Raw genomic sequence first — 12,758 nt, 5'->3', positions numbered from 1 at the left:
CAGGTGTGCAACAACATGTGTCATATTGTCATACACGTCAGGAATATAAGTACAGCAGTCAGTACCAATCACATGACACCCCCCCCCCCCCCCCCCTGTTTAGCTAATACCAAGTCCGAGGCCATTCTGTTCTTCATAACCACATTGCGGAGGCCTTGTACAGAAAAACAGAACAAAACCTATTGTGACAGCTGTTGTGAGGTCCTCAAAGTCCACTGTGATCGCATCAATCTTATAAGCAGTGTTCGTAGCACCATACCCAGGCAGAATAGCACGAGGGCCTTCTCCCAGGCGCTGACGCGCACTGGCGGTTCTGTAGCTGCTCTCCTGACCCGGTGTGGTGGGTAGTAGTGGTCATAGTCAGTATTAAAGTGGGTCAGGTCCGGCATAATCCTGACAACTGGCAGCAGTTTAGCCAGATAACATGAGCCACACCAACCAGGCCGCAAAGCCTGATACACATGTTTTCTGCACACCCAGACATGCTGTCTGAGCGATCCGTAGCCATCAACCGATGGCATGTAAACAGCTGGGTTATCAATGCCGGTGCGGTTCAGACTGATGGTGCCTGTAAGGTTCAGAGCAGCAAAGTGTGGCACACCTCCTCTGCAGTCCTTCATGCTTCCCACATCCCACATCACTCCACGAAGCAAACCCTTAACCCACCATAGTTCACCACACTCACATTAATCTTCAGCAGCTCCTCTGTGAGGTTCTGAACCAGGCGGTTGGGGCCATGGTCTCCCAGGGTGAAAGCAATCATCACACCTAGAGTCTCAGGAACATTTAGCAATGGCATCGAATTACCCATCTCGTGTGGCAGGGCAGCACAGACGTAGCAGATCTCGTTGGTCAGCTTCCTCGTCGCAGTGACCATGGCACGGTACCACATGTTGTCCTCTAGCTGCGCCGTCGTGTTGGTCTTGTAAACAGCAGAACTCCTCACCAGCCGGTGAGGTGTAGGTGCCACATCAGAATCGTGGTCAGGAGGAGGTGAGACTGTGGTGCTGTTGGCCTGTGATGTGTGGTTGTGCAGGCTCTCCAACAGCAGCAGAATCAACCCTACCCCTATGGAGATGACCAGCAGGACGCTGGTCATCCATCCTTAGGCCGCATCCAAGCCGCCTAAGGGGATGCCACGGCCGTGGCCTCTCGAACTCGGCCTCAGGAACCCGTCGGCAGTGGCTGGCGTGAATCCACGTGGCTCTCTCTGCAACCTTGACTGCTGTCTCCGTCACCAGAAGCACTTGGAATGGTCCGTTCCACCTCCGAGCTTTCCAGTGTTTATGTCTAAAGTCTTTCACCACAATGTAGTCTCCACTCCGAGGTCATGGAGTTTTGTCTCTGCCGGTTTGGGAAGGGCCGTCTGTTTGTGAATATCAGACAAAACAGACGACAATGTTGCACAATATCGTAACATTTCATCTTCACAAAGGCCAGGCTCTTGCAGCTTCCTCTTAAACGGGCCCAATCCCTGTTTAGAGGTCTCCCAAACACCCGCAACACTGTCAATAAACAGTTTCAGTCATGAACATCAGACAAAAACATTAGACAAGACAAAAACCCATTCCCATAGAAACCTCCTCTCGTATTACTTTTAGTGGGTCCCAGACCGCAGGCTAACCCCAGGCTAGCATCTATTAAAGTAACACATGTAATACTCCAGGTATTTATTGAGCTCCTAGCTCCCTCCTGGCTCGGGGAACCCGTCACCGGGGCCTCGGATCAGTGCAGGACCATAGCCTTGTCGCTGAAATCAGCACGGCTGCTTGATCCTACGTCGTGCTGACCCCACTCGAGTGAACGTGTACATTTTACCATCAAAACAAAAGCAAACCAAAATTGACTGTCAAGATGCACTGGAACGCTGAAAAAAGCGTTGGAAAGATCAACAACTGAAAACCACTTACTTTCTGATGGAACCTGAGACAGAATAGTATGTGGATTCGGAAGCGTCGGCGCCCTGGCCTGCACAGCATCGGTTACAGCCTGCAGGTCTAGCACAAATCTCCACTCCGCAGGCACACCCTCAGGTCAAATCTTTTTCACAGGAAAAATCTGGGTTCTCACCAAAGAACCAGCACACGGTACAATCACACCAGCTTTCAACAAAGCGTCAAACACAGACCTGATGCCTTCAACTGCTTCACGTCTGAGAGGATACTGATTATGGCAAGGCCTTTAATCTGATTTAGGTGTTATGATGACAGGCTCACACTTTGTTAATAAATTACTTTATAATCTTATACAGACGGGTGTGCTGATTTCCTTCCCTTTGGACATTGTATACACACACCTAAACAATCCAGACCCACAAATTGCCCTGTTAAATCTTTGAGGCGGTCAGGGGCTACTTAGGATTGTCTGCTTGATTAACGTTTGGCGATTCTAGGCAACAAAAAGTAAAAATTATTAGCTCCCACGAAACTATGGCACAGTTGCCCAAAATACTGGTCGATGATCAAATACATTTTTACAATAAATGAAAAACAAGGTTCCTTCTTGTTAAGCTTCTCCGTAGTTCATGTGGCAGAGTAACATTGGCTTGTGTGTATATGTATTTGTAAGTGTGCCAGTGTGGGCGCCCTCACGTGTCTGCAGCAGCTCTCAGCCGGCCCCGTGTCTCCACCGGACCCATGCCGGCTCTCTCCCCCACCCCTAGTCAGTCCGGCCCCCCTTCGCCCGTGTCCCCGGCCTCTTTCCCGCCTCTGGCCATGGCGGTGGTCTGTGACGTCACGGGCCCTCACGTGTTCTGCCTCTCACGCCGCTCTCTCTTTCAGCCTTTGCAGGAATGCAGCAACAGTCTCACCCTTTTCCTGGTGAACGCAGGCTTTCTGCCAGTGAAAAATGTCCTCTAGACGGCCAGTCTTTCCAGCACTTTCCTCATCTTTTCAATGGGTGAAATGGGTGAAGATGGGGGGGAGGGGTTGTGGCCAGTGGGGGGTAAAGGGGCGCAACTGGTTGAGGTCCGGGCACTGGTGCTTCTGCTTGAGGTCTGGACACTGGTTGGGGTGGGGCGGGTGGGGCCGAGTCCGAGTCCGGGTCCAGCTTCACAAACTGGGGTGCAGTCTGTTTGGGTTTCTGCCTACGCTTCGCCTCACTCAGCCACATTCCAAAGGCTTTCCAATCTATCTAAATTTTTTTTTTATTTCTCTTTTTAGTGAGTGCTAACTGGTAGAATGGTGGAATCCCACCGCTGCCTCCAAATGTAAAGTGTTTATTGATAATAATAATAATAGAGTCTTGATTTATGTGTCTGCATTTGCTGTTTGCTGCATCTTCTAAATCCTACAGAAGCAGTTAAGGTAGTACTTAAGATTACCTGTTTGACTAGTTTTGTTTTTGTCTCAGTCATCTGAAGTCTCACCTGCAAAGCCTCCAGCTGTTTAACGCTCAGGCTTCCTGTTTTTGGAAAATTTAAGTTGTCTAACCCACAGATCCAACTGGGATATGGATTCTTTTCCATAGTTAACTATCATGTACAGTATCGTACATTTGGGGCTTCCAAATCTGGTCCCTCGGAAGGATCACTATCAGAGGGGTTGTCTAATCCTGCTCCCATGGTTGATTCTCTCAGACGTTTGCAAGTTTAATTTTCATAAAAGGAAAACAGTGGGCTACTCAAGGTTTACCCTTATCAGGGTTTGTGATGTCACAGAAGCCTGAACACCTGAGCAGCTCGTTGACGGAGATAGGACGGAGTCACGGTTTAGATTTTACTTTACTCACTTTTAAATTGAGATTTCTTAAAAATCTTTAAGCACAATAAATTTTGTTTTGATTTTAGAATAACTGCAATTTGGATTATCTTTAAAACAGAAAATAAGTAGCAATAAAGAGTAGCACTACTAAATTTTAATTTTAATTTACCCTTTAACTTTAACCGGATTCCAACTTTAATTATTTTTCAAAATACATTTTTTGTTCTCAAGACAGTCAAAATTGTTATGCCAGACATTAACAGACAATTAACAGACAATTCAGTAGGTAGCGAGGAGACTTTCGCGCAATTTCTTCAGCCGTTTCTTTCCTCAAAACTCACCCAAAAGAACAGCAAGGTCTTTTCTGTAGCCACCGAGTTCGCTAGACCCCGACCGGTGAGGGGACTCTCAGTCCTCCGGACGTCAGGCATTCAATAATCAGGAATGCCTCCCGACTGGACTTGTTTGGATATTTGTTTATTGGAGCGCTACACGTTGAGATACATTAAACACCAAGGCCTCATATTCGGTTTGGATATGTAACCCTGGTCTGCCTGTATCTATTAAAAGAGGAGCTGCAACCGTGAGTCAAACAAGCTACAATCTAACATATTTAGAGCTTCAGCAGTAAGATTTATTCAACTTAAGCAGGGATTTTTATCTGCATATATAGGGGAACTACTCATTGAGATCAGAGCCAATGGTAGGACATCCAGGGGGAGTCTTGTTTGGCTTCTTTTATTTTACAAAAATATTTATCTTTCAGATACAAATTAATTCTTGGTGTCTACGAGTGCATTTTTGATTAATTAATTTGTTTGTTTGTTTATTTTTACTAACTTTATTTTGCAGGTTTTATGTGGAAAGTCGTTCTGTGAGCGATAGCAGAGCTCAGTTGTATCTAGTTAAGTTATAAATGTGTATATTTATATCAGTGTATATAGATGTGAGGATGTATTATTATTGATTATTATACATTGATCTAGAAATTAAATTAATTTTGATCATAATGAAATATAGTTTAGGGGGTAGGATTTAATACGGTTTTACTTCTTCCTACTCCTTTTTTGAGCATGTTAATTATGGTGGATGCATATTGTTTTATTTATATTTTAGTTTTGTTTTCTTATTTACATTTATTTAATATTGATTATTGTTTTTTTTTTTGTATTCACTTCTGTTTCATGTTCGAAATAAAATTTAAATTCAATTCAAGTGTATGTTCGCCTTTTCTTTTTTAACTATTAGAATAAAGTAATGCATTTCCATCGTTTGTCCACCAGATGGAGCCAGAGGAAGTTTCCCTCCTCTCCTCATGGGGGAGCTGGTCGTTACTTTAGTGTAATTTACCTTCTGTCCACCAGATGGAGCCAAAGCAAGTTTACCTTTAGTGTAATTTACCTTCTGTTCTCTACTCAGCCTACCACAGTCAACTACTCCCACAAACACACTCTTACACTAATATTTATACCTTATATAAAAGTAATACAAATAGAACAAAGCAAAAACAAAACTTATAGGAATAAAAAATACTTTATCTAGGCTTAAACCAGACTTTTACCTTGAATCTCCTACTTTACTCATCCAATAATTATTTTCACTGTTTTCCGAACTTTAAAAAACAAACAAACTAGGATTTAACAGTCTAGGTCAGTTAACCTCCTCTTCACTCACATGGATTTATATTTATTTTGCAAAACACCAGATGAGAAATGTGCATCATAGTTTTCTACTGACAGATATCCAAATATTTAGATTAAGGCTGTCAAACGATTCATTTTTTTAATCGCATGTTGTCCATACTTAACTCGGGATTAATCGCATATTAATCGCACATTTATTCACACATTTTAGTTGTTCTAAATTAAATTAAATTAAAAGTTTTTAATACTGTTAAAAACATGAAAAAGGGCAAATATACTGCTTTAATAATACAAATAATAATAATAATAATAATAATAATAATAATAATAGTAATAATATTACATTTTATTTATTTAACTCGCCTTTACAGGGAACTCAACATTAATTAAAAGAGCAGAAAAGGACAACAATATAAATGCAATCAAATCAGAAATCAAATCAGAAATCAGCAGTAGTCTAGAGCAGTAATTCTTAACCATAGGGCCGCGGCCCAATGTTGGGCCGCGAGTGCCACCTAGTGGGCCGCAAAACAAAATTCAGTTTTGTAAGTGTGGGCCGCGGGGGCCGCGGAACTGCATAGCAACTCCCGACCAAATGAGGAGAAGACACTCAGCTAGTACGTGTAAAAGTAAGAGAAATGGTGTGTAGTTACAGAAAAAATCCTTTATTTTGCACAGAGTAGGTTTAGATCCACCAGGATCAGGGATTCTACGCAGGGGCGGATCTAGGATGTCAGGAGATCCGGGGCTTAGCCCCGGGGGGGGGGGGGGGGGTTCCCGGTTTTGCGCCGTTTTCCCACTCCTTTGGACGTACAGTAGCTACAGCTCGGTTTGCAATAGCTCTCTACCACTACCAAAAGTTTTCTACCACTTTTAAATACACCTGGCATGTCCAAATTTTGGGAGATTTCTCTCCACCTTTGTCCCTTTTTATTGAGGTCACGATAGGCCTGCAGTCTCGTACCCACAACTCCTCACACAGACTCACAGCCAAAATGATTTTTTCTTCAATCTTGATCGTCTCTGATCTACAACCTGCAAGTTTTTTTGCTCCCTCCACCACCTTCTCTCCTATCGGACACCGCCGAGATGTCGTCACAGCGCAGCACGGTGAAATTAAAAAATGTTCAATTTGGGCGAAGGAAAATATTTTAAGATATTTAGATAATTTTAGATATTTTGCAGCGCAGTATCAGGCCAGCAGAGTTCATTTTAGATGCTTCCCGTGCCCTGAATGCATTAAGTGATGGGAGCATTATTTGATAGGATGTTACTGGACTATCAAATTATGCTACCCCTGAAATATTGATTTAAAATGGCTGAATTGATGTATAAGAATGCTGAGATTCATTCTGCAGTGGCAGTGAGGTGATTAGTAGTCTTAACTGAATGTATTAAGTGACGGGAGCATTATTTGATAGGACATTACTGGACTATCAAATTATGCTACCCCTGAAATATTGATTTAAAAAGGATAATATGGGATGTTGAGTATTTGATCCTTCAAAATACACGACCCATGACATTAATTGCATTACTTTTTGTGAACATTATACGATAAAGAGGAAAAATAAAACAATTCTATCGCTTCATTCAGTCATTCAGTCATTCTCGTTTATTTAACCAGGCAGGTCATTAAGAACACATTCTTATTTACAATAACGGCCTGGCAAGAGACAAGGACGACTTGGGGGGAAAGGAAGTGGTTTAGGGAGTAAAACACAGTAAAATTGTAGCTCTACAAAAGGTAGAAAACCATTAAGGAACTTTTTCTGATAGGGTAGCAAAACTCGACAGATAGACGCTATTGGTTTATGCCGTGGTAGCATTTTTCGACGAAGCAGCAGAAATCGACAGAACACCAGCTCGGTCTGCGCTTTGCGCCCAGAGCGGACGCTTCCCCTCCGAGCTGGGCGGCGCGAGACGGCATCTGCCGCTGTGTTTGCGCTCCAATTGAACATTTGGACCATACGATTTTTTTTTTTGTTTTTTTATTTTCTCAGATCTGGGCACCTGAGCCATCTCTGCGCCGAGTCTGCGCCCAACCTGGCAGCGTGCGCCCTGTTGCGCGCCGCCGACCTCGGCTGCAGACCCTGCGCTCTTGCGCGGAGGCAGCACATACACAATGAATGGGAAAGCGCTCGGCCATCTCCGTGGGCGCTCGAGCCCCGAAGCACCCACGGTTCCGGCGCCTATGGATCCGGGGCTTTTGGAAAAACATTCGGGGCTTGAGCCCAAGTAGCCACCCCCTAGATCCGCCTCTGATTCTACGGCGTAGGCTCTGCGTCGATTTAACGCGGAACCAATAATTCAGGCTTAAGGCGGACGTAATTGAAGCCACCATGAGAAGTTAAGGGGGAAGGGGGGCGTGACTTGCCAGTGATTGCCCGGCGGCGGCTCCGTGGCGGGACACCTGGGGCGGACGGGGAGACCTGGGGCTCGCTGCCAAGAAGGAGACGAGACTCCCGGGGGAGCTGCCCCGCAGAGGCGAGCCGGAAGGCCGGAGGAACTGCCCGACTGAGTGGGAGCAGACGCGGCTGCAGAGGTCGGCTGCCGCTCAGGCGGCAGCGGGCTCCTTCGTTACGGCTGAAGGATGGTAGATGCGTGGGCTGACGTGTCTGCTGGACTGGACTGTTGTTCGGGCTTTCGCAAAAGCATCGGAAAGTGACTGGGCTGCAGCGCGGAGAGCTGCGGGCTCTGCGAGTCCTGACAACTGATTAATTTAATATCTTAAATAAAGTACAATCAAACTACGTTTTGTTCCCGCTCTATTTTTAAATATGCACACTTGTATGCTTGTGTGTGTGTGTTGTTGTAAAGCGGCGCTCCATGTGTGTTGACGGCGCCTTTCCACACCCATGTTTGAATCCAGATACAGCTGTGAAGAAGCTTTCTCCACAATGAACATAATTCAAACTAAATATGAGCACCTTCATATGTGCATGAGAACCTGACTCCATCCAGCCCAGATTTAAAGTCCTGGCAGGAGAAATTAGAGCTCAGTTCTCTCACTGAACGACAGAAAGTGGGGGCATGCGATTATGGGGAAGAAAGAGAAACTGCAAAACTGTTTAATTGTTACGATGTGTTTATATTCATTTATTATAAAAATGTGTTGAGACAATTAACAAAGAAAAGGGGAAATTCAAACTGCTGGTAGATAAATAAAATAAGATAGCATTTGAAAAATAAAATAAAATCAATTTAATTTTTAAGAGAAAAAAATATGTGTAATTCAAGTTACACATGTTAAGTGGCAAATATTTTTGAAATGTACTTTTTTTAATATAACAGTCAGATGCAGATGCTGATACAACTGTGAGGCTACTTGAATATACACACACACACACACACACACACACACACACACACACACACACACACACACACACAAACACACATATATATATATATATATATATATATATATATATATATATATATATATATATATATATATATATATATTATGATGTTCTGGACCTTCGCTTGAGTAAATTTTCTCTAAATGGACCTCTTAAAGTTTTAGTTGAATACCCCTGCTATACAGTGTTAATATTTAACGGGCCCTGGGCCGCTCTGTACTGAAAAAATTGGGCCCCAAGGTCAGAAAGGTTAAGAACCCCTGGTCTAGAGGGGGAGAAATTATATGCATGTGAACGGCGCATGCGCATGTAATTCCCCGCTCCACCACCAGAGGGCAGTGTCAGAACACAGAATAAAGGAATCACTTTTCCTAAAACTTAAATACTTAAATCAGAGGTGTATAAAGTACTTGAAAAAGGTAACAAAGTAAATGTAGAAATACCATAACTGAAAGAGACTTTGGTAAAAGTTAAAGTCACCCATAAGAACTTGAAAGTTTTATTTATTTATTTATTTATTGGCTTTGTCTCGAACACAACAAAACCCAATCAAATTAAAAGCATCAGAATAAAAAAAAAATAAAAGCAAAACAATTTAACAGTCTCATTCAAAAGTAAAACACAAATCAAAACAATGTGTTCGAGAGGGAACAGGAGGAAGCAGAACGCTTATTTAATCCTGTCCCTTCCTCACAATATCATATATAAACTATAAAAATTAAATAAAGTTAAAAGAAAGAAAAAAAAAAAAAAAATATAACAAAAAATAAATAAATACAACACAAACAACCAATAAGCAATATCAGTAATTATAATCATAATTGAACCGGTCTCCTCAATATCCTAAATTCCAGAGTCCATCTCCCAGTCACCTCTACAATGCTCCACGAACAGCCTTGAATGCTGGCAGTTATATTTGTATCATATATACTCCATTCACAATAAAACAAAATAATAATCAAAGAAATACATATGTAAAGTAAATTACTTTCCTTAGAGGTCCCCATTATTATACTTGTCAAGAATTGCTTTCTTGTATGTGTTTTTAAACTTTTTAAAAGTCTTGAATCTTACATTAAATGTAATAATGTAATAATTCGCCCATGTTTCTCTGTAATTCACCTTCATATTTTGATAAATCCTGATAAACTTCTAACTTTGATTCAACAGATCAGAATTCTCCTGATTTGATTCTGTGTGAATATTGGTAAAAGCTCCAGAAAATCAATGCCGGTACTTATTTTTTAAATATAAAAACAAATATGCAATAAAGAAAGTTGACAAACACAAAATAAGGATCTGTGTCGTATTTCTATTTGAGTTCTACAATTTGCCGTAATGAGTCTGAGTCACATACAGAAAAAAACAACCAGAAAATCAATAACTAAAATGATAGACGAATATGCAAAACATATTTCCCCGAAACATGAAGATTCCTCAATTACAATAAAATAAATGTGTTTTATTTGACTCCCTCAGTTTAGAAACCTGAGAAAGTGACAGTTAACAATATGGCGGCGAAAGAAAACCTGTTTTTATCATTTAAACAGTCTGAGCGATAATAAAAACATTCATTTATATGGATTTATTTACAAGAGTTTCAACCTGTTCAAGAAATTAATTAAATTCAAATAAATTGTATTTATATAGCGTCTAATACAACAAAAGTTTTTTCTAGACGCTTTCCAGAGACCCAGAACATGAACATAAACCCCTGAGCAATTATTAGGCAAGGCAAGGCAAGGCAAATTTATTTATATAGCACAATTCAACACAAGGTCATTCAAAGGGCTTTACATTGAGATTAAAAGCGGCAAGACATAATTAGACAGTAAATAATTCGACATAATTAGACAGTAAATAACAAATATGATTGAATAAGATCATAAGAAAAGAAGTAAAATAATAAAAAGCACAATCTGTTAAAAATACGGGCAGTAGAGTCCAGCAGGTAAGTTTAATTTAAGAGTACGCTTGAGTAAACAGTAATGTTTTTATCCTGATTTAAAGGATCTACAGTTGGAGCAGACCTCAGGTCTACAGGAAGTTTGTTCCACCGGTGAGGACCAGAATAACTGAACGCTGCCTCACCTTGCTTGGTTCTGGTTCTGGAACCACAACAAACCAGATCCAGATGAAGCTCAGGGGTCTGGGAGCTTCATAGGAACTAACAGATCCAGATGAACCTCAGGGGTCTGGGAGCTTCATAGGAACTAACAGATCCAGATGAATCTCAGGGGTCTGGGAGCTTCATAGGAACTAACAGATCCAGATGAAGCTCAGGGGTCTGGGAGCTTCATAGGAACTAACAGATCCAGATGAACCTCAGGGGTCTGGGAGCTTCATAGGAACTAACAGATCCAGATGAACCTCAGGGGTCTGGGAGCTTCATAGGAACTAACAGATCCAGATGAACCTCAGGGGTCTGGGAGCTTCATAGGAACTAACAGATCCAGATGAACCTCAGGGGTCTGGGAGCTTCATAGGAACTAACAGATCCAGATGAACCTCAGGGGTCTGGGAGCTTCATAGGAACTAACAGATCCAGATGAACCTCAGGGGTCTGGGAGCTTCATAGGAACTAACAGATCCAGATGAACCTCAGGGGTCTGGGAGCTTCATAGGAACTAACAGATCCAGATGAACCTCAGGGGTCTGGGAGCTTCATAGGAACTAACAGATCCAGATGAATCTCAGGGGTCTGGGAGCTTCATAGGAACTAACAGATCCAGATGAACCTCAGGGGTCTGGGAGCTTCATAGGAACTAACAGATCCAGATGAATCTCAGGGGTCTGGGAGCTTCATAGGAACTAACAGATCCAGATGAAGCTCAGGGGTCTGGGAGCTTCATAGGAACTAACAGATCCAGATGAATCTCAGGGGTCTGGGAGCTTCATAGGAACTAACAGATCCAGATGAAGCTCAGGGGTCTGGGAGCTTCATAGGAACTAACAGATCCAGATGAACCTCAGGGGTCTGGGAGCTTCATAGGAACTAACAGATCAACCATGTATTTTGGTCCAAGACCATTCAGGTCTTTGTAGACCAGCAGTAAGATTTTAAACTCTATCCTTTGACTCACTGGAAGCCAGTGTAGTGATTTCATGACTGGTGTAATGTGGTCCAGTTTCCTGGTGTTTGTAAGGACATAAACAATGGCATTAAACAATGTATTACATAAACAATGGCAGGTAAAAACTCCCCTTTAGGAGGGAAGAAACCTGGACCAGGACCAGGACCAGGACCAGGACTAGGACTAGGATCTAGGAACTATGAGTAAACCTGCACTCTGAGAGCGGAGAGCTCTGCCAGGAACATAAGGCACTATCAAATCTTGTAAATACTGCGGAGCTAAGCCGTTTTGGGCTTTATACGCAAGTAATAAAATTTTAAATTGGATTCTGAATTTTACGGGTAACCAATGGAGCGACGCTAACACTGGAGAGACGTGGTCTCTCCTGCTGATTCCTGTCAGTACTCGTGCTGCTGCATTTTGGATCAGCTGGAGCCTATTCAGCAAATTACTTGGACATCCTGCTAACAACACATTACAGTAATCCAGTCTAGAAGATACAAACGCATGAACTAGTTTTTCTGCATCACTCTGCGAGAGGATTTTCCTAATTTTTGCAATATTACGGAGATGGAAAAATGCTATTTTACAAACCTGATTGACATATGGTTTAAACGACAAATCCTGATCGAAAATAACACCAAGGTTTCTCACAGTTGCACTGGAAGCCATCGCAACACCATCTAATCCCTTCCTAAGATGCTCTGGACCAAGAATGATAACCTCTGTTTTATCTGAATTTAGAAGCAGGAAATTTCTGGACATCCAGTCCTTGATGTCCCTAAGACATGCCTGAAGTTTAACTAACGGTTCTGTTTCATCCGGCTTCATAGACAAGTAGAGCTGCGTATCATCAGCATAACAATGAAAGTGTATGCCGTGATTCTGGATTATACTTCCCAACGGCTGCATGTATAAACTGAACAAGATTGGCCCTAGCACTGAACCCTGCGGAACACCATAACAGACCCTCGA

This window comes from Cololabis saira, chromosome 9, assembly GCF_033807715.1.
Source record: "Cololabis saira isolate AMF1-May2022 chromosome 9, fColSai1.1, whole genome shotgun sequence".
Lineage (NCBI taxonomy): Eukaryota > Metazoa > Chordata > Actinopteri > Beloniformes > Belonidae > Cololabis > Cololabis saira.
This window is presented reverse-complemented; position numbering follows the sequence as displayed.